General features: G+C 38.0%; 1 long non-coding RNA gene across 1 annotated transcript; it reads left to right on the top strand.

Annotated features, from left to right (window-relative positions):
- The first annotated feature begins 635 nt into the window (after positions 1 to 635).
- Positions 636 to 14,944, top strand: LOC108901981 (uncharacterized). The gene is made up of 6 exons (XR_001963989.2): positions 636 to 805; positions 1,290 to 1,443; positions 1,693 to 1,731; positions 6,366 to 6,394; positions 14,270 to 14,348; positions 14,487 to 14,944. It is a non-coding gene; the product is annotated as an uncharacterized LOC108901981 (long non-coding RNA).
- Positions 14,945 to 16,171: the final 1,227 nt, after the last annotated feature.

Below are 16,171 nucleotides of genomic sequence, written 5' to 3'. Positions count from 1 at the left end.
TGAGATGATAATGCTGCCTGTGCCAGGACCAGGTGGTGTAATTATTAATAATTAATATAATTATTTCTGATTTGGAGAATTCAGCTGCAGGAACATTGGACACCCAGTACTCAATTCATAATTAATAATTAATTCCAGTACTTAAAACATTCAGGTATCTGATTAAAGACATTGTCCACTGTGTCAAAAGGAATTAGAGTGCAGGCTTACATCAGCAGTCATTGGTATCTGTGACCAGAGCAGTCTCACTGCTGTGCCCAGTGAAAGTAGGTTGAATTTTCTCTAAAAAAAAAAAATCTGTTTAAGATATTGTTCATTGGAGAAATAATTTGCTGGACACATTTTTTCTCAAATTGGATAAAAATTAACACAACAGGATTCAGAGAGAGCTTTTTTAAGATGGGGTTAAATGCCTCTGGGGTCGTTCGTCAAATTTTGTGTGTAACAAACCGATGATTGGTGGTAGTTTAATTTCCATCATTCAGACCATTATCAATATCTTACCTTCTCCGTGGATATAGACCAATCAGAAGTGGTTGCTAGGCGGAACAGAGTCAGCTGGCCAATTGGCGGTTTTTCCGGCTTGCATGTGTTGTCATTGGTCACAAACTTCTGGGAGGAGCTTAGAGAGGCGGAGAAACGAAGTGGGAAAACATAAAACCCATGTCTGAACGGTCGCCTCGGTTTGTTCGTACTGTGAGAAAACCTTATAACCGAAGAAGCCTGGACGCTAAAACAAGCTTGGGAGCTGCTCTGTTGTTGAACAGGAGTGAGGCTGGATACTGACTATACCTGCGGCGCAAAGGTAAGACTAAGGAGCGAACTAGCTAGCGGCTAGCGTTAGCGTCGAGCGTTAGCATTTGCGTTAGCGGCGAGCGTTAGCATTAGCCTTCTCTGTTAATGTCTTCGTTTTTATCGCGTGGGTGAGAGATGTGTTTATGTTTCCATGTCTGAGGCGTCCCTGACATGAGTTGTGGACCCCCAACGTCGACGGGTGAAAGCACAACGAGCTCTTGATAGTCTGTTTAAATCCCTGTTGTAACTGTTTACAGTCACTGTTACTTTGTGTTTTGTATTTCATTGTGGCTATTGACCCGCAGCTGTATATATTAGTGATGAGAAAATTGTTTGTGGTGTCTTAATACTTGATTGAGCTTAGTTATATGTTAAATTCAAGTTTGAAATGAGCTCATTGTTGAGTTGTTTTATGCTCTGATAAATTTAGTTGATCAATAGGTAGTAGTGTATCGATCATTTTCCTCTGTATGTTTCTCTTTGATCTCCTCAAGGTGTAACCACTTCGTCCACAATTACCGAGACTTTGTTCACAATCAGAGAGACATTGTTCACAATCAGAGAGACATGTCCACGATCAGAGAGACATTGTTTACAATCACAGAGTCCTCATACAATAAATAAGAAGACCAGGACTTTGGCCTCCAGGTAATTCACAAACAGCTTTACATCAATGAAGACAGAGCACTGACATTAAACTGTTTATGTTCTGTATTCCGATCTTCAGTCTGAATATTTCACAATTTGTCAAAAGTTTAAGGATTTAAGGATAAAGTGACTGTTACTGTAAAGTATTGGAAAGATAATGATCAGTTATGCTTTGTTAGTATTAATTATTTTTTGTTAAAGTTGTGTTTGGAAAAACCTGGTTTTAAACAAATGTTCTGTATGTTTCAGCTGAATTCACAGAAACAACAAGATCCACCAAAGGTGAAGGTAGGAAAATATTTTTATTTCTATAAATAACACAGATCAGCATTTTCTGAAACTTCGCATCAACAAACAATTTATTCAGTTATTAAAATAAAATAAGGAAAGAGAAACTTGAACAGTGCTAAACAAAAACCATGTAACAGAAGTAATAATAAGATAATAAGATAGGCTTCATTCTTCAGCCCTAATAATAATAAACAAAGCGATTCCAGTAGGTTAGGGCCCTAATAATAGAGTTTGAGCAAAGTTTGACTATTTAACATTTACTGGACTCAGCAGCATTTCAGGCAGGGTGTGAGAGGTTAAAAAAAGCTGGAGAAAGAATATTTGTGGTTCAGTCAGTCGTGTTTGTTTAATTAAAATATAGGAAAGCTAAAAGATGGAGGGAGGTTCCAGCAGTCGTGATACTTGTGCCCCTGTGTGTGTGTGTGTGTCTGATGAGCTGGTAAAAGGTTAATGGTAGGTCAGCTGAGAGACAATTGATCTCTCATAATCTTCAGTATGCTGAGTGGAACACAACTTCAGCATTGTGACTATTTCTGAGGTTGTGTCCCAGAGGGAACATGAGTGTACATGAGTGAGTGTGAGAGGTTGTTTGTCATCTTGATGTCTCGTACTAAATGTAACCTTGTAAAACATGGAGGACCTTAAATCTCTTTTATTGCCTTCTATCCACACAGAAGCGTATACACACACAAATCTCAGTGTTTTGAGATTTTTTTGATTTGGACGTCATCACTATACTGAGTCACAGTGGATTTAGAGTTTATGGCAGTTCCAGGTCACACACACCTTAAATTACCATAAAATCATTAATTTACCAGCATTCTTAGAGATATAATATTAAGTTTGAAATAAAAAATAATACACAGTAATCGTATGTAGATGTGTGTGTCACCAAGCTGCCTCATTCCCTTCACTTTGTGCTGTAGTGTTCCAGCAGCCACACACAGTAGTGACTGTATGCTATCTCCTCCATCTGTTGTCCTTGTTGGGGTGTGTGAAGGGCCAAACAAGGATGGAGGCAATGTGAAGAACAACCATTAAGGAAGGAGAGATAAAATCAGATGAGAGGCAGGGCCACACCCGAGCACACACAGATCGTGAGAGAGTTGTTGTTTAAAAACATGGTTTGTGGGTATGGTTACTGCAGTTTAATCTTGAACACACTGGAGTAGGGCTGTCCACACTATGGGCAATAAGTTATGTTAAAATTAAATCTGACCCGCTGATTCTGTTCAGATGTAGTTCCTATTGTGTGCACTAGGTGTCACTGTGGCTATATGTCACAACCTAGGTTTCCATCCAGATGATTAGATTTTAACCAAATTTTGATAAAATTGGCCAAAATAAAATATAAATTAATGCAAATTATCATCCACTGCCGAGTTAAATAGGTGGATATGCTCATTGTCCAGTCGGGTGCCATTAAACCACTGCAGAAGAGGACAGTGCAACAAGATGATAACCAATCACAAGCCTTCATTCAGTGTACCTTCAGTAGCTAGTGCAGCATAACAGTGCTAGGTAATGACTGATATGCTTGATGTGATTGTGGTTTTGGAAACAGTCACTGTTACACCTGCCCCAGCTGCGACATCCAACCTAGCTTGAAATCCATACAACCAGCCTGAAAATGACAAAAATCTGAAATGATTGCACAGGAGTGTTTAGAGCACAGCCAGATAGTTGTCAGACCCTGGTTGGGGCTGGCCAATGCTATGCTATAACACACATTCTTTATATATGTTGTGAATTATTCTTCAGTCTCCCAGTCATCAACAGTTCTGTGTTTAAAGCAAAGTCCAGATTTCATCAGGCACCATGTTAAGAGGATGCACAGTTTATTTGGCTCTACATACATATGTGAGCAAACATTTTCTGAACAAGAGCAGACCGATAACCAAGATGACAAAATTTCCACTACGAGGGTTACACCCACATAGAGTGATTCTTCAGTCCAAGGCTCAGGGTCACTGTTCCTGTGAGGAGTGATATTTACTGCTGAGTGAAATTCAGTAGTGATAAAAATCGGCCAACTGCAGTTCAAGTGTACCTGAGGAAGTTCTTAAAACCAAACGCAAAACTAAAGGCCTAATGTGGTCAGAGACATAAATACAATTACAAGAGGCAACTAAAATCCTCAGCATTTTACTTTGTGTTTCGCTGGGTTTTTATTGCCACATCTTGCATCAATAGTTTGAACTCAAGTTGAATTGCCTCAGTTGTATTTCTGATTTAAATTCAGATTTGATCAGTGCTGTTAGTTGCTTGTAATAATATCTGAATTAAATAAATTAATTATGTTGGGCTTCGATTTGACAGTAAACAAGGACAAGCCTCACAAAGAAGTGATTTATTTTTTGGAAGTGTTTTCTAACACCATGTTTCTGTTTCAAGGATAAAGACCAACAGGCTGGTTAATTTTCCTATGTCCATCAAAGATGAATACACCGCCGCTCCCCCGTACTTTTGTATGAGAAGCATCTGGGACTGTCTCCCACACAGTGGATAAGTTACTCCCAAATGGGGCTGTAAGGAAATATGACATAAATTGGTCGTGACCGTAGCTGAACTGCAGCATACAGTTTCTCATAGTCATTGCCAAATATTATGACTGTTATATATTTTGTTGGAGGGGTACAACTGGGGTGGTGAAATTCTGGATTCTTCAGGGGGGTCCTAGCTGAATGGGGGAGGTAAATACAGATAGGAGACGCTATTAGAAGAAAAAACAACAAAGTTTATCAGTAAGGTGTTTGAAGTGTCTTGGCACAGATCTTCAAATAAGAGATACAGCACCAGTCTCCCACAACATACTCCCTCATTTGGTGTTTTGATGATAACACACGGGTTCATAATCAGTCATAGGTGTTCTGCTCAGATGAGATCTAGGTCTTCGTTACATGATTCTCACATTTGCCACATTTCATACTCATCAAACCATTCAGTGAGCCCTCATGCATGCACTGCATAGAAAAATGGTGACTGTCTCACTCATTTACTCATCTTCTCACCTGTTTGTATTTACCCAGTCACAGGTTTTGTTCTGCTGTTGTCCCTAAATTTCTGTCCCCCCTTTTTCTAACTGTATATTGCTGGGAGTAATTTAATCCGTGATGAGAAGGATTTGAAACTTTGTGGCTTTGGTGTAGAGGTAGGATTAAAAATGATCAGTGGCAAAGAAGGGGATTATGCTACAGCAGTGACTGGAGAATGTTAGGTGAGGTATTTCTTTAAGCAATATTATGTAAGCAACATTATGTAACTATGTCACCTTAAAATATCAGCTTCGGAATTATTTTGATGGCACATTGACATGTAATAGTGAGAGTTGTGTCGCTTTCATTCCCACTCTATGACCTAAACACCTGTTCTTGCACTATGCACAGTCTCATGCAGGAAGTGTGTAACTAAGTGATAGTCACCGGCTTAAACTGCTGGAATCAGGCCTAGCAATTTCAAGGGTAATGCTGAACTGTAGATCAGTTAATATTTACATTTCAAAGTGTTGTTTTTCTTGTAGTATCTTGGAAACCAAATAAAAGTGGTCTCCCTGGCACTGTACACATGCATTAACATGTGAATACATGCATTTGACACATGTTAACCTTTAAACAGAACACACATATCATGAAATTACACACTGTAACACACACACACTCACTCACTTGAGTCTGAGATTGCTGTTAGAGCTGCAGATATAAACCCTCTGACATTTACAAAAGCTAGTTCTGCTGAACTCTGACAAACTCTGAGTAATCTCAGGAAAATGATGGCAGTAAGATGGTTTTAATTAGTGTTTTTCTTGAGCTAACACACAAAAAATGACAACTTAGTAGTGTATTGCATGAACTGAGCTCTGGGGGACGTGCCTGCAGGCAGGTCTGCTTATGTCCCTTGTTTCTCTTTAAGTTGTCGATCCGAGAAAGATATGAGGTTTCCCTCAACCGGAGATACACTCTGTGACCAGGAACAGACTGATGACCTAAAGTGGGCGTCACTCATTAGAATGATAATCTTCACATTCCTTCACACAAGAATGTCAACATCTCCACAAAAAATTGACATCTTGGTAAACTGAAAGCTTGGCTGCTCATTCTGCATGGAAGGACCTAATTGGAGAATACACAGCTTGATGTCTGAATATCTGTGTTAATTATTTAGAGACAGAATGCAAAAGCTATAGAAATCCCTTATTCTGCTGCAGTTTTATATGCGCAAAGCTTAATAATTCAGTTGTGAATTCACGGTAAAGCTCTGCCTTACAGAAATGTGCTGAAAAGGAGAAAAAAATAGACGTGGCACTAAATCAGCAAGGTTCTGAACACCCTGTAGATTCAGTGATGGACTGTGGTAGAAACCTGGAGTAGAAAAGAAAGCTGTGCATGGACAGATGAACCTTCTGTCAGTCAGGCTGTAGCCTTCAGAGTTTTGACAGCTCGAGGCAAAGGCACCAGAGACATCGTTTTTATAATTACAGAGGTGTGTTTGGCGTCACCTGGCATGCCTTGGAGTGGTTTCTAATTTCAGGAGTGCCTGTTTGTCTGCCACTGTGCTGCACCATTGACCTCAATCTCAGCTGAGATAACTGTCCAGTTTAAACATGGCAGCTAACCTGTTTTTGTCCTCTGCAGGACGACCCCAGTGCAAGAGAGGACAGTGGGTAAGATGACAAAATTCCATCTGCATTAACATTATTGGATTGACTTTTCTCATTAAAGCAAGACAACATCTTTGAAAACCAAATCTGGCTGTACCTTCTCAGTAAGGTACACACTGTGATGTCTCATTTGTTTGTACTGTCAAAGCCACTTTATACAAACTCAGTTTAATTGCATGAGCCATCAGTTTTCTTTCAGTGATACAATGCAGAACGTCCATGAAACAACTCTCTGGAAACTGCATTAAAAGTTGAACTTGGCCTAAGAGAAAGCAGTCACAGCACTTTGTCAGTCATCTAATCTGCTGAATATCAGTGGGCTGTAGTAAGACAAATGTCACTGTCTCTGTTTTTGCCTCTGTGTGACTGTATTTCAATATTACGACATTAAACTGGTCTAAATGAAGTAATGACTAGAGCTGATAAAAAGTTTGTGGTCCTGAATAATTTGCCCTGAGACTTCCTGACTTCAAGCAGTGAATGGCATAAATAGAGAAACATTAAGCTATTCAGGTCCAGCTGTCTGAGTTTCAGTAAAGTTAAACATTACATAGCTGCAAAGGTGAAACTCGCACTGACTACATTACAATACTCTGCAGCCACACACTGATACGCATAGTGACTCAACCATAACTCAAATGTCAAGGCTGTTAATATTCTGTATTTTTCCTATTGTCATTAGATCCCATGAAAAGTCAGAACCAACAATGAAGTGAAGATTGTGTGTTTATCTACATCCTGATATATCGCTCCTTTCTCAGACACGATTAAAAACACATCACTGAGCCACACTGTTGCACTGGGTGACATGCTCCAAACAATAACGACAATAACACCGGCCTCATCCTTTAAACAGATGCTGCATAATCAGGACTGCTTCCTGTTTTAGAAATCTGTCTGTGGCTCAGCAGGTACAACAGGCTGACCACTACTCACAAGGTTGGCAGTTTGACCCCCAGGTCCTCCTGTTCACATGTCAAAGTGTCCAGCTCCAGATGGTCATGCCAGTACCTTGCATGTAAGTGTTAATGTCACTGGCATTAGTGTGTTTGCATGTGAATGAGGACCAAATGTTAAAGCAGAATATAAATGTACTAAAATGTTAAAAGATAATTCTGGTTGATTTGAACTGCCATCGTAATTGCCAAGATCGCAGTGATATTGCTACCAATAGATACTATCTTGTCTTTGGCTGATGTTCAAGTCCAACCCCAACAACCTTCACCAATAAGGTTTGGCAACCTGTATGTAGCCTGAGAGTCTGATCATGTCATTACCATGCAATGTTCTGCTGGGAAACCTTGGGTCCTGATATTCATCTGGATGATATGTGACACATACCACCCGCCTAAACATTGATGCGGCCTCACCCCACAACCCACAGGATCCGCTGCCAATGTCCCGAGACACCACAGGAGTCTTGTGTCGATGCCCCAGCAGCTTGATCCCAACAGAGCATTACATTGTAAGGAGCTGATCAATGTTCTTCATTTAATTTGTCAGTGGTTTTAATGTTGTTACTTAGCAGTGTATATTTGCTTGACAACAGAGTGGTTATTTTCATTTCAAGATTCACAGTTGTGAAAGGTTTCACCTCAGAGGACAGTTAGAGAGGACATGGCATTTAGCTCTCTGGTACCTCTGTTCCACCTACATGGAATGGGTTCTGTTCCAGTTCTGGCATCTAATTTTGAAGCTTCCGTTCTCAGTTGGAACTCAATAATAGCAGGTTTTCAAGTACAGGTTGGAAAGAGAGGCTAGAGAAGGCAACGAATGGAGAGGGTATATGTGAAATCATCAGTTGTGCATTATGCAAAACACATTATTGATTACTATAGTTCTCTTCAAAACTGGTGGAAATGTAGGCTGGTTTGCAGGATAGCACTAAGGTTCCAAGAATCCTGAAGTGCAGAAATGTGCACACAGTTAACAATCTATCAGATATTTTCCTGTTTCAAAAGTGGAATCAAATAAGACTCTGACTTTACACATCCACCATATCGGAGCTTAAGACTCTACAGTCCGACATCAATTATAAACACTGGTTGATTTCAGATGAAAGATTCAAACCACAACCTCATGTGGGCTTATATATTTTAATGGGGTTCATTTCACCTTAATGGGAATCAATAGAGAAAATATCACAACTGGTTGATTGGATGCTGAAGGAACAAAGTTCGAAATGTTGGTATTTCAAAGAGCCGAGCTGTTGAAGGTGGCACCACATCAGATCAAAGTCAGGGTGAAAAACAGTTCTGCATTGGGTTTTGCTGCGTCATACACTCAGTCATCATCACAGTTTTTATTGGGCATCAAAGTAACTTTGATCATTATTTAAGAGGATTTCACAAAATGTTCTGCGATGTTTCTTAGAGGGTCTCAAGAACTGTTCATTATGTGCTCTTATTTCATAGCAAGGCCTTCCATTCCAGATATTAATATGAGGTGATACAAATATACTCTCACTAGAGTGTAAGAGGTTTGCAACAAGACTCTCCCCAGTGAGTTTCAATCATAATGTGGGAACCACTGACAACTCTTAAATTAAATCTTAATCACAGCTCATACAGTTGAAAAAGATTGGGTTCAGTGCTGCCACTGGTGGCTAGAGGCAACATTGCAGCTACACCATTGGTTAAAAAGGCAGGATGCATCCCAATTTTGACACTTGCAGTACTTGCAAGTTGTCAAGTGTCTTGTGTGATATGTATCTAGTAACTGCCACAGTGCCTGAGTGCCTGAAGTGTGCAGAGGTTTGTCAGAGTTCATTAATTTGATGGAATACCATTCCAGACAGAGACCTTACTTCAATACAGCCAATTAGTTTTGCATAAAACAGTAAGATCAGTGTTGTATCATAGGCAGAGCAAACAGTCACACTGAATCAGAGAGCAGCTGCTGCACCAGAGCCACAGACCACATTAGCTTTCAGTACATTAGTCTTGTCCTGCACCTTAGCTTGTTGAATAAGCCACCAAACATTTACATAGATAAATATTTAGCTGCTGAGCTGCAGCACATTAACCAGCAGGTAAATGTGCCGTCCAATGTCATTTGGGTCTGATGAGATGCTGGTGTGCTCCGTACTCTTCAATATGTTTTTTCCTGTTTTTAATAACAAAAAACTGAATATCAATACATTTATAAACCACATTGACATTGTTCCAGATGACAAAAAGTGATGACTAAATGTGATTTCAGTTGCACCTCATTTAGAACATTTATTTATCTTTATTTGCTCGTTTATTTCTTCAGAAAATGAAACATTAACATTTCCTATAGTGTTTCTTGGCTCTGGGAATGTGGAGTAGATTTCAGGTCACACCTTGCTCTCAATACCACAACAATTCATATGACAAGAGCAGGAGGAAAGTAGAGATTTAGTCTTCCTGCATTAGCAAGGATCTTTGCTTGACAATTCAGACAGCAGTGGTGTCTCTGTGAAGGTGGCTCTGAATTAATTAATGAATTAATTCTTTGCACACACCGCATGTTGCAAATTGAATTTGTTGGCTATTTATAAACTTAATTACACATTTAACCCGTATTTGACTTATGTATTAAATTGTATTTCATAATCTAATGTAGAATGCAGAATCTGGTTCAATCAGGTAATTAAATCCAAATCATTCGGTCTTCAGGCAGCAGCCTGGGAGGAGAAGCCATACAGTCCTCTGATCTGATCTTCTTACTCTGCTCCATCTATTGTGGCTGACGTCCCAGAAAGCCTCTGCCAAACACTGACTAACACTGAATGTCCTGTGCTAGTCTTCTGTTTTTCCATGTGTTGTATTTTGTCACTAATTTCCAACGCCGCCGACCAGGAGAGAGATGGTTATTTTGAGCCCATCAGACAACTTAATTTGGTTTATTGAGGCTGATGGAGTGTTATTCTGTCTGCTCTGTGGGTGCAGGGGGTTCAGACAACTAAAGCATGGATGGAAATTTGACATCAGATATAGACAGGAGAGCTCTAATCATACAGACCTACAGCGTTCAAATACAAACATGATACAGGAGCTCAGAGTATTCCAGCCCTGCTGTCAGCTGTTAAGAATGAGAATTTAAAAGGACCAAGACAGGTGAGAGAGAAAGCAGCAGGGGATATAACAGAAGATAAAAAGAGTAGAAACTGTGAGAAGGAAGAAACATGTAGGAGAATCAGTGACTGTGAATGAAATTGTGTTTGAAATGGGGTTTTCTGTGTGTGTTCAGTCTGGACCATTATTTGCTATATTCACTGACACCTGAAATTTGTTACTTGTGTTCACAGATTTCAGACTACAAAACAAAGTGAGAACTTTAAAGTGTGAGTGAATCTAATTTCTTAGAAACAGTTAAAGTTGTTAAAGGTTAATGCCAGTATTTTTGAAACTGGGCCTTATTTTCCAATGTTTTCAGTAACAAGAATTATAAAAAAGAAATCATCAAAACTCTTTCTTTCTCCCTCTCTAAGCCACATTGGAGCATCATCAGTCATCACAGTGAGATGTTAGAACTAAAAAACACACTTTCATACACTGCTGCTGCTGCTGGGGAAAAAAAAAAAAACACATTTGCATTGCAAATCGTTGATGGTCTGAGCTGTCAGTGTCGAGCATCAGCTTGCATCTGAGGGCATCTCACTGCTTCTCATTTGTATGCAAAGAAAGGTAGAAGTTGTTCAAAAGTCCTTTCAAATTTTCATACGTTTGAACAGGCATTTGAATGTATAGATGGGAGCTGTGTCATCACTAGTTATCCATGTCTGTCCACGTCTTTGAAGACAAGTGATCACTTTAAGAGCCTCGCTGAATGAATTCAAATTGTGATTCCAGACCTGGTGTGGATGAGTCTCCAAGGATTTTTCTATACTGTATTTTCAAAAAGCTGCTTTTTTTAATCCAGGGTGGCTGTTTGGACAAACTGCAGCAACACACTGCCCAGTTCTTTGAGGTTTTTTTTTTTTTTGGCTCTGTGGATGGCAATATTGGTCCGTGGGTCCACTAACTCTGTCCAGACTGAAATATTTAATGAATGCCATGATTGTTTGTACAGACATTCATGTACTTTGATGGCTCTCCTCCCCACAGTGATGTTGACATTTTTAGTTTTAAACAGCTTGACACCACCTGAATTTTGCGCTCCACTGATTTAACCTGTTACTTTGCTGCAGAGATGAAGAAGTGCACTCCAGGGTATGTCACTACATCAGTTTTGGATGTGATCACAAGAGCACAGTGTACAGAGCACACTTGTGATTACATCCAGCATATGAGTATGGTTGGGTGTGAAAGTGAAAGAGAGAGTATTGACACACTGCAGTTAGAGAGGAACTCCACCAATTTTACATATCAAAGTCTGTTTACTTATGTGAAAAAAGTTTTAAGAAAGCCTTTTGTGGTTCCTGAGGGAGTTGGTAAAAAGTGAGCTAACCTGACCTCTGCTGTAGAGCCAGACCATTACTGGATTTTTGAGACGGATACTATGACCAAATATCAGCATATATGTCAGCTTATAATTAAGAGGAATATGAGTACGGACATGGCAAATTACGCTTGAGGTACAAAATGTCCACCAGTGTTTCATGATTTAAAAAAAAAGTTTGCTCAGTATACCAGGGCTGAATAAATATGCGCACAAAATTTTGTTTGGCTGCAAGTCAAAGTTTTCAGCCCTGTTTCTGCTTAAAGGAGTTCTCTGCTGAAAATCTGCCCTCTGAGAATGAAATACAAACTGTAGACTGATTTCTTCATCGCTAGTGAGTCCTGTAGTCAGCATGGACTCACAGAAGTCACAGTTGTAACCCACTGTAAAGGAAAAACTATAGAGAAACTGAGTGTTTGGAACATATTGAATGCAGAGAGTATTTTCTTTTGACAGTTCTGAGGCTTTTTTGCTGCCACTCAGTCTCCATCGGTCGACATTGTATCTGCTGTGAATCAAAGCTGATTGCAGTGGACATCTTCTGGTTAAAAAAATTAAAAATAACTAAATACAAACTTTTCAGAGCCACAAGTCAAGCTTACAGATGATGAGTAATGCTTTCTCCCTATCATTTTGGTTTGAGTAAGCACTTATTTATTGAAACTGTATATGCGTGACTGACTGTGCAGACAATCAGCAATTATTTAAAAACTCATGAGAGCAGGAGAGTAGAATACTGGAATCTGCAGATAAATGAGGTCCATAATTCAGCTCTGCCATCATAAAAATTTTATTCTGCTATAATTGTATTTACTGTTGCTGTAACATGAGTAGGATATTGTTTGGATACTGATTTGGGATATTTGCATATAATGTAAAGGGCTTTACTGTGGCTCAGTTTAACGAGATGTTTAGCAGGATGCTAATTAGGATCAGCGAGCTGATTTTGAAGATGTTAGTAACATTTACAGGACCCCTGACAAGGAGATTGTGTTTTACTAGAACTGTGTACAGAAGGTCTCCATTTAAATGAGATGAGCGTGCAGCCCACACATATTCATATGCATACACACAGACACACACACACACTACAGATATAGTTGGTATAGTCAGGCAGGTGGTTTATCTTATAGGGCAAAAGATTTTTTAAACTTTTGACCGAATTTGTGAAGTGAAAAGTCATGGAATTGACCCACAGTTGCCTTTAAAGCATTTCTTTGGCAAACATGCAGCAACACACTGATGAGCTGTGAGCTGACAGTTTCACAATGTATGCACTGAAATCATTTGTTACATCAGCAGCAAATCTGGTTAAGAAGTTTTTTCCCATTGGATAAATGAAAGCATTAGACATAAATGATGTTTTTCACTTGACCTGCATTAATTGTATGGTTCACAGAGTGACACCTGGCACTGGTATCCAGTGTAGCAGCTGGAGCATGTATGTATGCTAGCATACTGGCAGTCACATACTGCCAGAACCTAGCATATACTTGACCTTTTGTCCTCCTCTGGCTTCTGTGTAGATGATGTGAATTTAGTTGGTCTTGCTATCTCAGCAGTGCTACTCTGGCTAACGTTCTTCCCTCCTGACCCTAAACTCTCTCCCGATGCTGATTCCCTCCTGCCACCAAAATTCATTCTCCTCATTTTTGTCAAATTTTTAATGTCTCAGACACATGTTTTAGTACCCATGAACACCAGGGCCTTACTGTGGAGAAGCCTTTTAACTACTCCTGCACCAGTATTTCACGACACAAAAAGTTCTCATCCTCCTCTCTACCAGAGTGTAAACACAATGATTCTCTGCTTCTCTTAAACATCTGATGTCCATGTAGCTGAAAGATAAACATAATCCCAGAATTCTTTTTCCAGTAAAAAACTCTGTGATTGGTCTCCTGTTTCTTCAGTACTAAATGAAATACACTGTTGCACTTTGAAAATCACCATCCACCTGCCCCTCAAACTGCATTCACACTTGGTTTATAAAAGCAGTATTTCAGATGGTTGGTCCAGACAAATTAGTCATTATTAACTGCTCTCTGTCTAGTGGTATTTTCCCTCCTGCTATTTTCTTGATTTTTACATCATTTTTCAAATTAACCTTTCAAAGTACTTGTGTATCATATAATAGTTATAAAGTTTTTATTATGCAGCTCACAGCAATATACATGATTCCTCAGTGATTAGTAGACAGACAGTCAATATAGACATTTAAGATTTTAGAAAATCGTTTTAATACATTTTTTCCAAATATTTATTGTTATGGATTCTTAATGATGTGATTCTTTTTCTTGTCAAATGTGACAGTAAACAGGCCATTTTCTGAGACACTCCTCTAACGTTTGTAAAATGCTGTGGTTCAGCTGTCATGATGAATATTTATCTGTTTTGGGGTTAAACTGTTGATGAGGAATATGTAGTGTATTGATCATTTTCCTTTGTATGTTTCTCTTTTTTAATTTCCTCCAGGTGTCTCCACATCATCCGTGATCACAGAGAGTCTTCATGCAATAAAGAAGTTCTTTGAAACCAGGACAGCGGCTGCCAGGTAATTCACAAACACAACCCATTAATCTCGTCTTTTGACAGTTTGACGTTCAATACCCAAAAATTCTTTTATTGCTCTTAATTTGATGTGTTAAAATTCACAGCTTTATATTAATGTTTGTTGTGTTTTTCTCCACAGGATTCAAACTTTAACCATTAAATCACTGAGAGAAGAGACAGACTTGAAGACATTTCCAGAGGGTCAGAGTTCATTTGTTCATTCTGGTCTGACTCTGTCATTATCTCAGCTGTTGTTTGAAACTTTAAAATCGCTTGTCTGGAATTAGAATTTTTCAACAATGTATCTCCAAAAAGTTTTAAAATATGTATAACAACACACACACAAACAGACATTTTGACGCTTTACTATGTTATTATTATTATTTTTTTTTTTTTTAACCATTTTTCCATACCATACTATGACATTTTTTGACCATTTTTGATGTCATACTATACTATGACATTTTTTCATGGTTTTTGATGTCATACTATACTATGACATTTTTTCATGGTTTTTGATGTCATACTATACTATGACATTTTTTGACCATTTTTGACATTATACTATACTATGACATTTTTTGACCATTTTTGACGTCATACATTTTTTGACCATTTTGGACCATTTTTGACATCATACATTTTTTGACCATTTTTGACATACTATACTATGCATGGTTTTTGATGTCATACTATACTATGACATTTTTTTGCCATTTTTGATTACTATACTATGACATTTTTTCATGGTTTTTGATGCATATTATACTATGACATTTTTTTTTTTGATACTATGACATTTTTCATGGTTTTTGATGACTATGAGATTTTTGACCATTTTTGACATCATAAATTTTTGACCATTTTTGACGCCATACTATACTATGACATTTTTTCATGGTTTTTGATGTCATACTATACTATGACATTTTCATGGTTTTTGATGCCTTACTATACTATGACATTTTTTTGCCATTTTTGATGCCTTACTATACTATGACATTTTTTTCATGGTTTTTGATGCCATACTATACTATGACATTTTTTGGATTTTTTTGATGACACATTTTTGATGTTTTTTTTTTGACCATACTATACTATGACATTTTTTCATGGTTTTGATGTGACATTTTTTGACCATTTTTGATGCCATACTATACTATGACATTTTTTCATGGTTTTTGATGTCATACTATACTATGACATTTTTTGACCATTTTTGATGACTATGACATTTTTTTGACCATTTTTGACGCCATACTATACTATGACATTTTTTGACCATTTTTGACATCATACTATACTATGACATTTTTGACCATTTTTGACGTCATACTATACTATGACATTTTTTGACCATTTTTGACATCATACTATACTATGACATTTTTTCATGGTTTTTGATGCCTTACTATACTATGACATTTTTTGACCATTTTTGACATTATACTATACTATGACATTTTTTGACCATTTTTGACGTTTGACATTTTGCTATACATTTTTTGACCATTTTTGATGCCTTACTATACTATGACATTTTTTGACATTTTTGATGTTATACTATACTATGACATTTTTTGACCATTTTTGACATCATAAATTTTTTGACCATTTTTGACACCATACTATACTATGACATTTTTTCATGGTTTTTGATGTCATACTATACTATGACATTTTTTCATGTTTTTTGATGCCATTACATATACTATGACATTTTTTCATGTTTTGATGCCATACTATACTATGACATTTTTTCATGGTTTTTGATGTCATACTATACTATGACATTTTTTCATGTTTTTGATGCATTTTTGCCCA

This window comes from Lates calcarifer, linkage group LG23, assembly GCF_001640805.2.
Source record: "Lates calcarifer isolate ASB-BC8 linkage group LG23, TLL_Latcal_v3, whole genome shotgun sequence".
In the NCBI taxonomy this organism is placed as follows: domain Eukaryota; kingdom Metazoa; phylum Chordata; class Actinopteri; family Centropomidae; genus Lates; species Lates calcarifer.
The sequence above is the reverse complement of the archived record's forward strand: the minus strand, read 5'-3'. Positions and strand labels throughout refer to the sequence as shown.